Source organism: Jaculus jaculus, chromosome 5 (assembly GCF_020740685.1).
Source record: "Jaculus jaculus isolate mJacJac1 chromosome 5, mJacJac1.mat.Y.cur, whole genome shotgun sequence".
NCBI classification, from domain to species: domain Eukaryota; kingdom Metazoa; phylum Chordata; class Mammalia; order Rodentia; family Dipodidae; genus Jaculus; species Jaculus jaculus.
Window position 1 is genome coordinate 83,510,707 of NC_059106.1, and position 15,060 is coordinate 83,525,766.

General features: G+C 43.6%; 1 pseudogene; it reads left to right on the forward strand.

Annotated features, from left to right (window-relative positions):
* Positions 1 to 9,155: 9,155 nt before the first annotated feature.
* On the forward strand, positions 9,156 to 10,733 carry LOC101596884 (annotated as a pseudogene).
* Positions 10,734 to 15,060: the final 4,327 nt, after the last annotated feature.

Sequence of the window (15,060 nt, forward strand, 5' to 3'; positions counted from 1 at the left end):
TATTGAATGTGGTGGTACATGCCTTTAATCTGAGCACTCAGGAGGCAGAGGCAGAGGCAGGAGGGTCACTGTGAGTTCAAGACCACCCTGGAAGACATAGTGAATTCCAGGTCAGCCTGGGCTACAGTGAGACCCTACCTCAAAAAAAAAAAGGGGGGGGTAAGAAGAAGCCAGGTGTGGTGGCACATGCCTTTAATCCCAGCACTTCATGACAAGAACTGCCCACTCTCAATTTAGGAAGTTTCTTCCAACCCTGGGATGACTTTCCTGGATATCCTCTGGAGGAATCCTTTTTTTTTTTTTTTTGAGGTAGGGTTTCACTCTTCACTCTAGCTCAGGCTGACTTGAGATTTACACCACGCTCTGCTCAAGTAATCCCAATCTGTGAACCTACCACTTATATTTTCTCAGTCTGGGCCTGCTACATGTGCACTTTCTCTACACTTGGGGTAACCATGGGTGTAACTCTCTTTACTACTCATTTCTCATCTGAATTTCCTGTTCTTTGTTTTGATACTTTCCCTCTGCCATCTTTCCTTAAGTCATCACCACTTACTCTCTTAACTTTCTTCCATGGACCTTCCACACAAGTGTATTTCTTCTAAATCTCTTTACATGAGCTCCTAGATCCTGCCCTCCACATGCTTGTGACTCTGTTCCAGCCTTTTCTTAGACCCCAATTTCCCTTAAATGTACTTCACAGTTTATGATTTCTCCCTAAATAAACTCATTAATTCATAATTTATCCTCCTTGAGCCCATTTTTTTATCCATTCTCTATTAATAGGATAAGGACCCAAAATTGGAGTTTGTCAGTTTGGGACACCCCTCCAGAACCCCAAAGTCCTGCATCACTATCAAGTATAAGCATGAAAGCATGATACCTACTTCCTCATAACCTCCCAGCTTCATTATCTTGATATGGTTTATTTTTGTTGTTGTTGTTGTTATGGTTTTTCGAGGTAGGGTCTCACTCTACTCCAGACTGATCTGGAATTTACTATGTAGTTTCAAGGAGGCCTCAAACTCAAGGCAATCCTCCTACCTCTGCCTCCCAAGTGCTGAGATTAAAAGTGTGTCTCACCACTCCCGGCTCCATCTTGTTTTATTATTTTTATTTATTTATTTGAGAGAGAGAGAAAGACATAGGATGAGAGAGAGAGAGTGGGCACACCAGGTCCTCCAGCAACTGCAAACGAACTCCAGACACATGTGCCACCTTGTGCATCAGGCTTACATAGGTCCTGGGGAATGGAACCAAGGTACTTTGGCTTTGTAGGCAAGTGCCTTAACTGGTATGTCATCTCTTCAGCTCCCCCCTCCCTTTTTGAGGTAAGGTCTCACTCTAGCTCAGGCTAACCTGAAATCACTATGTAGTCTCGGGCTGGCCTTGAGCTCATAGCAATCCTTTTACCTTGGCCTCCCAAGTGCTGGGATTAATGGCCTAAGCCCCCACACCCAGCCAAGCCTCCCAAGTGCTTATCTTTATTTGTGTGTGTATTCCAATTTGTCATAACTCCATTTTCATTCTAATAACTTCCACAGTTGTATGAGAAAGTAGATAGTTCTCTCCCCTCTAAATCAGTTATTTAAACATATTAATAACCAGGGCTGGAGAAATGGCTTAGTGGTTAAGCACTTGCCTATGAAACCTAAGGACCTCAGTTCGAGGCTCAATTCCCCAGGACCCATGTAAGCCAGATGGACAACGGGGCGTATGCATCTGGAGTTTGTTTGCAGTGACTGGAGGCCCTGGCACACCTATGCTTTCTGTCTATCTGCCTCTTTCTCTCTGTCTGTCTCTCTCAAAGAAATAAATAAAAATAAACAAAAAGTTTAAACATATTAATAACCAAGGCATGCCTTTATCCCAAGAGGATCAATGTGAATTCAAGGCCATGAATTCCAGGTTAGCCTGGGCTAGAGTGAAACCCTAACATGGGGGGGAAAAAAAGAAAGATGCTAAGATGCTAAAACATATTAATAAGTTGTATGACCAAGTGGTGCATTCCTTTAATCCCAACAGGTGGAAAGGCAGGAGGATCAGGAGTTCAAGACCATCCAAACAAAACCTGGGCTGGCTGGGGATATGGCTCAATTGGTAAAAGACTTGCACACACAAGAGGACCGGAGTTTGGATCCCCAGTACCCATATAAAAGCCAAGTACAGCCGGGCATGGTGGCACACACCTTTAATCCTAGCACTTGGGAGGGAGAGGTTGGAGGATCATTGTGAGTAGGAGGCCACCCTGAGACTATATGGTGAATTCCAGGTCAGCCTGCGCTAGAGTGGGATCCTACCTCAAAAAAAAAAAAGAAAAAAAAAAAAAGCCAAGTACAAGGCTCCCAGCACTCAGGGGTAGAGATAGGAGGATCTAGGCTAGTCTGGGACTATAGAGTGAGTTCCAGGTCAGCCTGGACTACAGTGAAACCCTACTTTGAAGAAAATTTAAAAAAAAAAAAAAAAAAAAAAGCTAGCTAGCTGCAATGTGTATATCAAGCTAACTTGGGGCGATGTGGACACCAAGTAACTCACAATAGGGTAATCTTTGTGCAAGGCACCTGAGGACATGGAGGGCTGGGCACCTTGGGTGGAATACCTTGAAGGCAGGAGCTCACAGCTTTTCCAAAGATTTTCTGATGAAATGATCACGAACCAAACAACTTGTACTTGTGATATGAAGTGATAAGAATGAGACAAGTGGGCTGGAGGACCCAGATGCGATTCCCCAGGACCCATGTTAACCAGATACACAAAGGAGTGCACGTGTCTGGAGTTCATTTGCAGTGCTGGAGGCCCTGGCGCACCCATTTTCTCTCTCTCTTTCTCTACCAAATAAGTAAATGAATAAAAATAAAATGTAAACAACAACAACAAAAAAGAATGAGACAAGCAACTCTTGGTCTATGAGGACATACAGGAGTCAGTCAACTGGTGATTTGTCATATGTCAGTAATTACAAACATTCTTTCAATTTGGCTATAGCTCCTCTAGTTTTCTATTGATGAATCCCAAATAAAAGCTGTGAGTACAGTCAGTATGTGTTCTCTCTCTAGGAAACCCCTTGACCCTCCTTTAAATCATATTTTATGTGTTGTGTATTGTTGCAGTTAGGTTCGCATTGCTGGCCTAAAACACCCAACCAAGAGCAGCTTGTGGGGTAAAAAGGAGTTTATTTTGGTTTACAGACCCAAAGGGGAGAAACAATGGCACCAGCTGGTGACCTAACATGCAGAACACCTAAATTTATGGAGGACACCTGAATCAAACCACCACATGTGTTCATTTCACATTTATACAAATATTACTGGATGGCATAAACAGTGAAACACAGCAATTAAGGAAGAGCCCTATGTGAACTGAATAAATCAATCTTCTTCTCTTCCTCTCCTCCTCCTTCTCTTTCTTGTGTTTGACAGGGTCTTCAGGGTCTGGCTATATAGCCCACCCTGGATTTGCCTTTACAATCCTCAAGATTATTTCCTGGGATTACAAGCATGTGCCACCATGCCTGGCTAACTATCACTACTACTCACTTTTTTTTTTTCTTTTTCTTTTTTTGGTTTATGGAGGTAGGATTTCACTCTAGCTCAGGCTGACCTAGAATTCATTATGCAGTCTCAGGGTGGCCTCAAACTTATAATAATCTTCCTACTTGTGTCTCCTGAGTGCTGGGATTAAAAGGCATGTGCCACCACGTCAGGCACCACCATTTTTAAAAATATTTTATTTTTATTTACTTGATAAAGAGATAGAAGGAGAGAAAGAACGGGCATGCCAGGACCTCCAGCCACTGCAAACAAACTTCAGACCCATGCGCCACATTATCCATCTGACTTACGTGAGTCCTGGGTCCTTTGGCTTTGCAGACAAATGCCTTAACTGCTAAGCCATCCCTCCAGCCCACTTCTACCCACTTTTAACAGAGCAATGTCTATGGGTGACATACACAATAGAAGGATCTAAAATTAGAGAGTGAAGTTATGACAGGGGAAGTCAGTACTGCCACATGACTGAGGCTGTCAGCTTCCTTCTGTGATTTTTTCCTTGATTTGCCAGCTCTCCCCAGCCATCCCCTCTCCTTTCCCTGCACTTTCCAGCCCCAGTCCAGTGGTTTCATTTGACTACAGTCTCCTTTCCAACACCTCACTGCAGCATTATTTTTTCCTTTTTTTCTACTTTATATATCATTATTATTTATTCATTCATTTGCAAACAGAAAGATAGAAAAGAGACAGATAGAGAGAATGGGCACACCAGGGCCTCCAGCTGCTGCAAACAAACTCCAGATGCATGCACAGCTTTGTGAATCTGGTTTTATGTGGATGGAGAATTGAATTTGGGTCCTTAGGCTTTGTAAGTAAGCACCTAAACTGTTGAGCCATCTCTCCAGCTGCCTCAATTTTATTTATTTACTTATTTATTTATTTAGGCTTTATTTCAAGGTAAGGTCTCACTCTAGCTCAGGCTTACCTGGAATTCACTGTCAGGCTTTGAACTCATGGTGATCCTTTTGAACTCATGGTGCTCCTCCTACCTATGCATCCCAAATGCTAAAATTAAGGGCATGCACCACCGCACTCTGCTGCTAAAGGCTTTTTTTTTTCTCCCTCTGGGAAATTTATTTATTTTGGTTGTTTCTCTCTAGCCCAGGCTGGCCTCAAACTCAGTGATCCTCCTACCTCTGCCCACCACACAAATAATGAGGCAGGGACTGCTCCAGCTCAAAAACAGAAAAAGTTTATTACAACCAAGGCAAGACACAGCTGATCCATCAGGGACGCAGCCAGACTGGGGAGCTGGTACTACGACCCCCAAAGGAGTGGCTTACAGGCTTTTTAAAAGAAAAATCACAACCAGGTACTAGGCTAACAATGTACAGCCAGGGGAGGAGTGGGGTGACCTTTAACAGGATTGGTGGGTTCCAGTGGAGAAATACATTGTAACTATGTAACTATAGTTAAGGAACTAGTTGCTTTGGTTCCAGGATGTTGGCGGACACAGAGGGTATTCAGACAGGGGATCTGACTTCTTCACTGGTTTGCCCAGTTGCAGGGAAATGCCTTGCTGTCCCTGGAACTGAGAGATTTTAAAGTGAGATACTTGTGCCTCCCCCTTTGGCTGTCGGACTGTTGAAACAAAAAAATTGAAACTACCTCAAGAAACCCTGAAGTAGCCGGACGTCGTGGCACACACCTTTAATCCCAGCACTTGGAAGGCAGAGGTAGGAGGATGGCCATGAGTTCGAAGCCACCCTGAGACTACAGAGTGATTTTCAGGTCAGCCTGAGCTACAGTGAGACCTTACCTCAAAAAAAAAAAAAAAAAAAAGAAAAAGAAAAAGAAAAGAAACCCTGAAGTAATGCTTAGAGAAGAGGAAGGTGGAATCCCTGGTGGCAGCCAGAAAAGGACTTGCTCCCAAGAAGAGATTTCACACAGTTCTGACAACTTATGAGTTCACCTTACAAGATAGATCAAACTTGAGCTGAGCTAATGATGAGTCAGCAATGGGCAGGATCATTCCTTGACTGGGACCTTGCTCTCAATATAAAATTAAATCTTGCCAGGCATGGTGGCCCATGCCTTTAATCCCAGCACTCAGGAGGCACAGGCAGGAGGATTACCATGAGTTCAAGGCCACCCTTAGACTACATAGTGAATTCCAAGTCAGCCTGGGCCAGAGTGAGACCCTGTCTCGAAAAAAAAAAAAACACTAGACTGACTAGACTAGCCACCTATCCAGGATATCCAGGAGACTCACATAAAGGACCTCAACCTGAGGCTGAGCATGGTAGAGCACACTTTTAGTGTCCGCACTTGGGAGGCAGAGGTAGGAGGATCTCTGTGAGTTTGACGCCAGCCTGGGACTACAGAGTGAATTCTAGGTTAGCTTGAGCTACAGTGAGACCCTACCTCAAAAAAAAAAAAAAAAGAGAGAGAGAGAAAAGTCCTCAATCTGAGTTTTTTGTTGTTGTTGTTTGTTTGTTTTTAGTTTTTCGAGGTAGGGTCTCACTCTAGCCCAGGCTGACCTGGAATTCCCTACGTAGTCTCAGGGTGGCCTCAAACTCACACCATTCCTCCTACCTCTGCCTCCTGAGTGCTGGGATTAATGCATGCACCACCACACCCAGCTTCCAATCTGAATCTTAAATTGGCTTCTCAACCCCCCTTTTAACTCCTTGGAAAGAGTTTTGTCTTTCTTCCTTCCTTTTTCTTTGTCCAGGTAGGGTCTTATTCTAGTCCAGGCTAGCCTCAAATTCAAGGTGATACTCTGACCTCTGCCTCCTGAGTGTTGGGATTAAAAACTGGGCCAGCAAACCCAACATTTCCTTCCTTTTATTTATTTATTTCTGTTTGTTTATTTTTTAATGTAGAGTCTTGCTCTAGTCCAGGGAGTGGTCTGGAATTCACTATGTAGTCTCAGGGTGGACTCAAACTCACAGGGATCCTCCTACCTCTGCCTCCCAAGTGCTGGGATTAAAGACATGCAGCACCAAACCCAACTTCTTTCCTTCTTTCTTTCTTTTCATCTTCTATCTTTCTTTTTTTAAAAAAATTTATTTATTTAATTTGGGCTGGAGAGATGGTTTAGCGTTTAAACGCTTGCCTGTGAAGCCTAAGGACCCCGGTTCGAGGCTCGGTTCCCCAGGTCCCACGTTAGCCAGATGCACAAGGGGGCGCACACGTCTGGAGTTCGTTTGCAGAGGCTGGAGGCCCTGGCGCGCCCATTCTCTCTCTCTCCCTCTATCTGTCCTTCTCTCTGTGTCTGTCACTCTCAAATAAATAAATAAAAAAAAATTTTTTTATTTAATTTATTTATTAGAGACAGAGAGAGGGAGAGAGAGAGATATAGAATGGGCATGCCAGGGCCTCTAGCCACTGCAAGCAAACTACTCCAAGACACATGCACCACCATGTGCATCTGGTTTACATAGGACCTGGAAAATCAAACCTAGGTCCTTAGGCTTCACAATACACCCTAACTGTGAAAGGCCCAAGAATTCAGAAGCTCAGAAATACTACCACGCTCCAAAGGGAGCTTAAGCGGGCCCCCTGCATACCTCAAACTCCAGGCTTTACTCTCTGTTAGAAGCAAGTAAAGAATCCCTCTTCTCATTATATCAGAGCCCGCTCCTAATATAAAACTAGGTAAAAAGGGCATGAGATAGCCCTCAAGGATGGGAAATGAGTAATGAAGTGAACCACTTATTTGGTTTCTGTAAATAGCCCACACCATAAGCCTTAATAGCCCACACTGTAAGCCTTAGTAGCTCGCACCATAAGCTGTAGCAGCCTGCCTCAGACCACCAAGGTCATAGGAGGCTGATACCACACTCTGCTACCCCCACCTAAGGACCTGCGCAAATGCTGACCTCCAAGGTCATAGGAGACTGGTACCACACTCTGCTACTCCCACCCAAGGACCTGCGCAAATGCTGACCACCAAGGTCACAAGAGAATGATTGGTCCATGAGGGGCTTAAACAAAGTAAACTAATTGGCTTAGAAACTATGGGGTGGCACAAACTGACTGGCTAACACCCTGCGGGGCTCCTGATATTAAATAATGATTGATCTAATGCACAGGCTTTGTTAGAAACCCTATAAAAACTGCCCCGTTCTTGCATTCGGGGCTCTGCAGTCCTCTACCCCTGTGAGGTGTACGACTGTGGGCCCCAGCGCGCTTGGAATAAAATCCTCTTGCAGTTTGCATCAAGACCGCTTCTCGTGAGTGATTTGGGGTGTTGCCTTATCCGGGCAGAGAGTGGGGGGCCCCTACAGGGGTTTTTTCCTACAACTGCTAAGCCATCTCTCCAGCCCCTTCTTTCTTTCTTTTCTTTTCTTTTCTTTTCTTTTCTTTTCTTTTCTTTTTTTTTTGGTTTTTCCAAGTAGGGTCTTACTCTGGCCCAGGATGACCTGGAATTCACTATGTAGTCTCAGGGTGGCCTTGAACTCTGGGCAATCCTCCTACCTCTGCCTCCTGAGTGCTGGGATTAAAGGCATGTGCAACCACGCTTGGCCCTTCTTTTTAAAAAATATTTTTCATTTATTTATTTTCAAGCAGAGAGAGAAGAAAGAAAGAAAATGGGTGCACCAGGGCCTCCAGCCCCTGTAAATGACACAACATGGCATATGTGTCTATAGTTCCTGTGTGCCTGTGGCCATAGAAGACAGAGCATGAGGACCTGGAAGCTGGAAAAGGAGAAGCAGAGAGAGAAAACATGTCTCAAAAGAAGGTAGAAGAAAGGCATAATGGTACAAACCTTTAACCTCATCACTCTGGAGGCAGAGGTAGGAGGATTGCTGTGATTTTGAGGCCTGTCTGGAACTACAGAGTGAGTTTCAGGTTAGTCTGGGCTAGGATGAGAGCCTGCCTCAAAAAAAAAAAAAAAAAAATTAACCTATTCTAATGCTATTTTTCCTCCAGGCATGACTTTTAATTTATTATTTTTTTTAATTTTTAATTTTATTTTTTATTGACAACTCCAATAATTAGTTCCATGAGGAATGCCATTGGAATTTTGATGGGGATTATATTAAATGTGTAGATTGTTTTTGGTAAGATTGCCATTTTCACAATATTGATTCTTCCAATCCAAAAATAAGGGATGTCTTTCCATTTCCTAGTGTCTTCTGCAATTTGTTTGAGTGTTTTAAAGTCCATTGTAGAGATCCTTCACATCCTAGGTTAGGTCTATTCTGAGGTACTTTTTTTTTTTTTTTTTTGATGCATTTGTGAATGGAAGTGATTCGATTCTCTGATTTCATCCTCTGTGTGTTTGTTATTAGCATATAGGAAGGCTACTAATTGTGTTTATTTTGTATCTTGCTACATTGGTATAAGTGTTTATCAGCTCAAACAGTTTGCTGGTAGAGTCTTTAGAGTTTTTATGTATATAGAATCATATCATTTGCAAATAATGATAACTTGATCTCTTCCTTTCCAATTTGTATCCCTTTTATGTGCATCTCTTGCCTTATTGCTATGGCTAAGACTTCTAGCACTATATTAAATAGAAGTGGGGGTTCCCCATCTCGCTGTGGTAAAGGTGGGGCTCCTGAGCAGCGGCCCCAGAGCAGCGGTGCAGCCCAGCGTCAGCGGGCCATGGTGGAGTGGTGCGCGCAGTTGGCGGCCTGGTGATGGGCATGAAGTTGGATGGAAGGGCAGGAGGAAGTGTCGGACCAGGAGCAGCACTTCCATAGCCAAGTGCGGGAGTCCATGATATGTTCGTTTTCTTCTTTTTGCGGTCCTCTACATTGTCTCCTACTTCATCATCACAAGATACAAGAGGAAATCAGATAACAAGATGAAGACGGCATAGTCAACAGGATTTCGTCGTTTCTGAGCACGTTCACTCTAGCTGCTTCAGCTGGGGCTGTTTTGATTTTACCCTTCTCAATCATCAGCAATGCAATCCTGCTTGCTTTCCCTCAAAACTCCAGGGGCTGAATGGCTCCCTCATTCGTGCAGGTGGAGCTAGAAGCCAGTGAATGCTATGGTGACCTGGCAATTCGGTCTTGGGTTTTCTTTAAAGTTTGTGGAACCTCGCTTCTCTTTTTTCCCAACCTTTGCTTATTTGTGTTGATGCCCTTTGCTTTTTTTCTTTCTGGAATCAGAAGGCTTTGCTGGCCTGAAAAAGGGAATCTGGCCCATGTGTTAGAAACTGGTCATGCTGCTGCTCTTTGTGCTGCTGATCCTCAGCATGGTGTAGGTGGCTTCAGCCCTGATCCGCAATGATGCCGGCCTCTGGGAGCTCTACCTACCCTACTATATTCCTGCATCTCACTGATGGGATGCTTGCTGCTTCTCTTGTGCACCCCAGCTGGCCTCTCCCGTATGTTCACAGTGATGGGCCACTTGCTGATGAAGCAACACTTCTTGAAAAAGTGGATGAACAAATTTACATAAATATGCTAGAAGAAGAAGCCCTCCAGAGACAACTAAGTGGACTATCTTCATCAGTGGGGTACAATGTAATGGAATTAGAGCAAGAACTTGAAAATATGAAGATTCTTAAGACAAAATTAGAGAAGCAAAAAAAAAAAAAAAAAAGGGCTTCGGCATGGGAAAGAAACTTGGTGTATCCTGCTATAATGGTTCTACTTTTTATTGAGACATCCATCTCGGTACTCTTGGTGGCTTGTAATAGTCTATGTCTGCTGGTTGATGAGATGGCAATGCCCAAGGGAACAAGGAGGCCTGGAATAGGAAATGCCTCTCTCTCCACATTTAGTTTTGTGGGAGCTGCACTTGAAATCATTTTGATTTTTCTATCTCATGGTATCATCTGTTGTTAGTTCTATAGCCTCAGATATTTTTTGTTTTTTTGGAAACTTTACTCCTAAGAAGGATGACACAACTATGACAAAGATCGTTGGAAATTGTGTGTCAATCTTTGTCCTGAGCTCTGCTCTGCCTATAATGTCCAGAACTGTGGGAATCACTAGATTCCATCTACTGGGAGATTTTGGAAGGTTTAATTGGCTGGGGAATTTCTACACTGTGTTATCCTACAACCTGCTCTTTGCCACTGTGACAACATTGTGTTTGGTCAGAAACTTCACCTCTGCTGCACGAGAACTTTTCAAGGCTCTAGGGCTTCATAAACTTCACTTATCAGCTACTCCAAGAGATTCAGAAACTACAAAACCTTCTGCAAATGGGCACCAGAAAGTGCTGTGAGACTCTCTTGGTTCAGCACTGTTCTGCAGAAGAGCCTCAGGACTCCAAACTCTTGACATTGCTGTCACACAGAGCATTTTCACACGGATTGACAGGCTGGTGGTTAGAGCCTGTGCCTATCTACCTATCTACAGGGGTCACTTTTCATAGCCCATTGAAGACCGTTATGCTGATTGTATTTTTTAGTTTTAATTTCCTCAGATCCTGTTAAATGAAGATTCATAGAGATAGAAAAGCATATTTTTCTGCAGATGTGTTGCTCATCAGCAAATAATTATCCACATTAAATGGTCTCACTAAGGTGGCAGTGTGAGAAGTGGTGAACTGGGAGACTTTCTAATGCTTTGTTTGAAGCAGGAGGAGTTTTGTTATACACGTGGAAACCTGACTGAAGGTCACCCTTGTACTGCATGAAGCCTCTTTAGAAAGGGTGGTTTTCACTCATAGAAACGGCCACATTCATTGCAAATTACATTTTAAAATTTCCTTTAAAAAACCAAAAGCATGTTATAGAACTGCCATTAGACTTTGAGCTAAGGGAGAAACCCTGAGCCTGCACAGTGTGGTAAGCTGTGGTGGGCTGTGTGTGTGTGTGTGTGTGTGTGTGTACCTGGATTACCTCCCATAGCACAGTTGCCAATAAGCACACTTGTGACTTAGACTTTGCCTTACAGGCCATATGTACACTCACTTGTTTTTTTTTTTTTTTTTTTTTTTGGTTTTTCAAGGTAGGGTCCTGCTCTAGCCCAGGCTGACCTAGATTCCACTATGTAATCTCAGTGTGCCTTGAACTCATGGAGATCCTCCTGCCTCTGCCTCTGCCTCCCCAGTGCATGGATTAAAGGCATACACCAACATGCCCAGCTTGCACACTCACTTTTTTAAACCATGGTTTTCAAGTCTCTCTGGATTCTCTGTGCTCTGTGGTGCCGCGAGATGGGAACAAGTGCTGAGTGGTGAAGCTCTTCTTTTTCCTCGTGTTCCTCAGGCTTTGGTTACATTTGCATATACCACTACACACCACTGACTCACAAATGCTACCTGTACAACACCCAGAACTCACAAGCAGGTTCTCCATGGAAGAAGGGTTGATGTAACACGGTATAGTGGTCATGTGTAAGTTATAAGTAGTTGTTGGGATGGTTCCCCGGCTCAGTCCACTGAATCAAAACCATGACCACTTGCTCTGTGGCTGCACCCAAGTCAGGATCCATACCAGGCCAACCCTTCTGTACAGTTACAGTGCTGCATTTTGTGTGTGTTCACATGCAATGTGTGTGTGGTGATATACTGTGTTCAGACAAAGGAGAACAGCATTTTCTCAAATTGTTGAATTTAAAGTTTCTGTTGGAGAAATTTATGAAAAACAGGTCATATCTACTTGATACCAAAAGTTTTGGGAGGGAGGGTATTACCATGGGATATTTTTTATAATCATGGAAGGTGTTAATAAAAATTGAGAAAAGACAAAAATGTTTTCATTGCTGGGGTGGTGGAGCACACTGTTAATCCCAGCACTTGGGGGCAGAGGTAGGAGGATTGCCATGAGCTTAAGGCCACCCTGAAACTCCATAGTGAGTTCTAGGTCAGCCTGAGCTAGAGTGAGACCATACCTCAAAAAACAAAAACAGGGCTGGAGAGATGGCTTAGCGGTTAAGCGCTTGCCTGTGAAGCCTAAGGACCCCAGTTCGAGGCTCAGTTCCCCAGGTCCCACGTTAGCCAGATGCACAAGGGGGCTCACGCATCTGGAGTTCGTTGGCAGAGGATGGTAGCCCTGGCACGCCCATTCTCTCTCTATTCCTCTATCTGTCTTTCTCTCTGTGTCTGTCGCTCTCAAATAAATAAATTAAAAAAAATTAAAAAAAAAAGAGTTTTCATTTAGAAGCAAACTGAGACAACTGTGTACATTGCTAAGCTGGGCAAGCACCACAGTGAGGTGAGTCACTGTGTCCCCGCTAAGCCAAGCACATCCCTCTTGTGTGTGCTGGGGATGTCCTTATGACCCTCCCTCCCTCCCATCTTTAAAATCTGCTGAGTTTTCAGAAAAACCAAGCTGCTTTTCTTTGTGACTCAGTGCACACTAGTCCAGGACTGGTGGATTTCCTCAATAAGCTCTATCTTCCACATAGTAAAAGCTGCTTTCCAATTTCATGTTCATTATGGTCCCGTTAGCACAAATTGCAAGCCCTGAAACTTGAAATCCATACTTGGAGTACTACACCAAGCCAAGAGAGAACAGAAAGAAAGTCAGGAGTGTGCTAAAATTACACCCTTCCAGGACACATCCTAACAAAGAGCTCCTGGAAATTTGTAAGATAAGGTATCTGAAACAATTTTCATGAAATATTAAATATATTTTTTTAAAATAGTGGGAGCTGGGCATGGTGGTGCAAGCCTTTAATCCCAGCACTCAGGAAGCAGAGGTAGGAGGATCACCGTGAGTTCGAGGCCACCCTGAGATTACATAGTGAATTCCAGGTCAGCCTGGACTACAGTGAAATTCTACCTTGAAAAACCAAAAAAAAAAAAAGTGTGAGTTAAATAAAAGTGGGGATAGTGGACACCCTTGTCTGGCTCCTGATTTTAGTGGAAAAGCTTCAAGTTTTTGTCCAGTTAGTATTGTGTTGGCTATAGGCTTGCCATAAATAGCCTTTATTATGTTGAGATATGTTCCTTCTATTCCCAGTTTCTGTAGGACATTTTTTTTTGGGGGGGGTCTTTTAAAATATATTTTAAATTATTTTTATTTATTTATTAAGTTTTGAGAGGGTGAAAGAGGAAAAGAGGCAAACAGACAGAGAGAGAGAGAGAATGGGCAGCATGTGAGGGCCTCCAGCCACTGCAAATGAACTCCAGATATATGTTGCCCCTTGTGCATCTGGCTTCTGTGGGTCCTGGAGAATCAAACTAGGATCCTTTGGCTTTGCAGGCAAACCCCTCCAGCCCTTTTTTTGGTTTTTCGAGGTGGGGTTTCACACTAGCCCAGGCTGACCTGGAACTCACTATGTAGTCTCAGGATGGCCTCAAGCTCATGGCAATTCTCCTACCTCTCTGCCTCCCAAGTGCTGAGAATAAAGGCATGTGCCACTACACCTGGCTTTCTGTAGGATTTTTATCATGAAGGGATGTTGGATTTTGTCACATGCTTTTCTGCATCTGAAGATCATGTGATTTTTGTCCTTCAGTCCATTTATATAATGTAGTACATTTATCAATTTGCATATGTTGAACCATCCCTGCATCTGTGGGATAAAGCCTAATTGGTCGGGGTGAATGATCTTTCTGATGTATTCTTTTTTTTTTTTTTTTTTTTCCAAGGTAGGGTCTCACTATAGCTCAGGCTGACCTGGAATTCACTATGTAGTCTCAGGTTGGCCTCAAACTCAGGGCCATCCTTCTACCTTTGGCTCCTGAGTGCTGGAATTAAAGGCGTGCACCAGCCAAATGTCACACATTCTCTTTCATGTGTGGATCCTAGCTACAAATGACTGAACTTCGGTGTGAGTAGGAAGAAAACTCAGTAGCATAGGCCAATAAGATAATAGAAAGGGAGGGAGGGGAGACTTAATAGGATGGTATTGTATATATGTAAGTAGAAAAACAGATTTATGGGGCAGGGGAAGGCCTAAGTGAGGTCAGGGGAAGAGATGGAGTAAGGAAAGGTGGAAGGAGGCCTAATCAAAATCTAAGAGGAAGCCAGATGTGGTGGCACACGCCTTTAATCCCAGCACTCAGGAGGCAGAGGTAGGAGGATCGCCATGAGTTTGAGGCTACCCTGAGAATACATAGTGAATTCCAGGTCAGCCTAGGCTAGAGTGAGACCCTACCTAAAAAAAATAAAAATAAATAAATAAAAATCTAAGAGGATATAAATAAATCATATGGAAACTTGCTCTTTGGACAATAGAACACACAGGAGCCATAGATTGTTGCTAGAAAATTTCCAGTGCCAGGGATGGGATATCTTCCAGTGAGTTGTTGGCCAGGGAGATCCCTGATACCCCCAAAACATTACAGTCCATTGCCGAGACCCTTGGTTTCCCACCAGGAATAGATGGCAATACTCTATTGCTAAAGACTCCACATACTTGAGCTGCAAGTTCTTTGAGAAACACTGCAAGAGCTGAGCTGAAAACCTCCTCCATGTAGACCAGCTGACAGAAAGCTATAAAAAGCCATGCTGCATGCATACCATTCAGTGGGAGAGAGAGAAATCACCAGGGGAAAAAAAAATCAACAGTGAAGATACCCAGTAGTGTACACTGCAAGCCTTATATTTGGCCAGCCAGGACAAATGAGCCAATGGGTGCAATAGGGGCACATCTGTTATGGGGGAAACCAACTGCCCTCTAATTGGACTGGAGGCCTGCTCCATGGG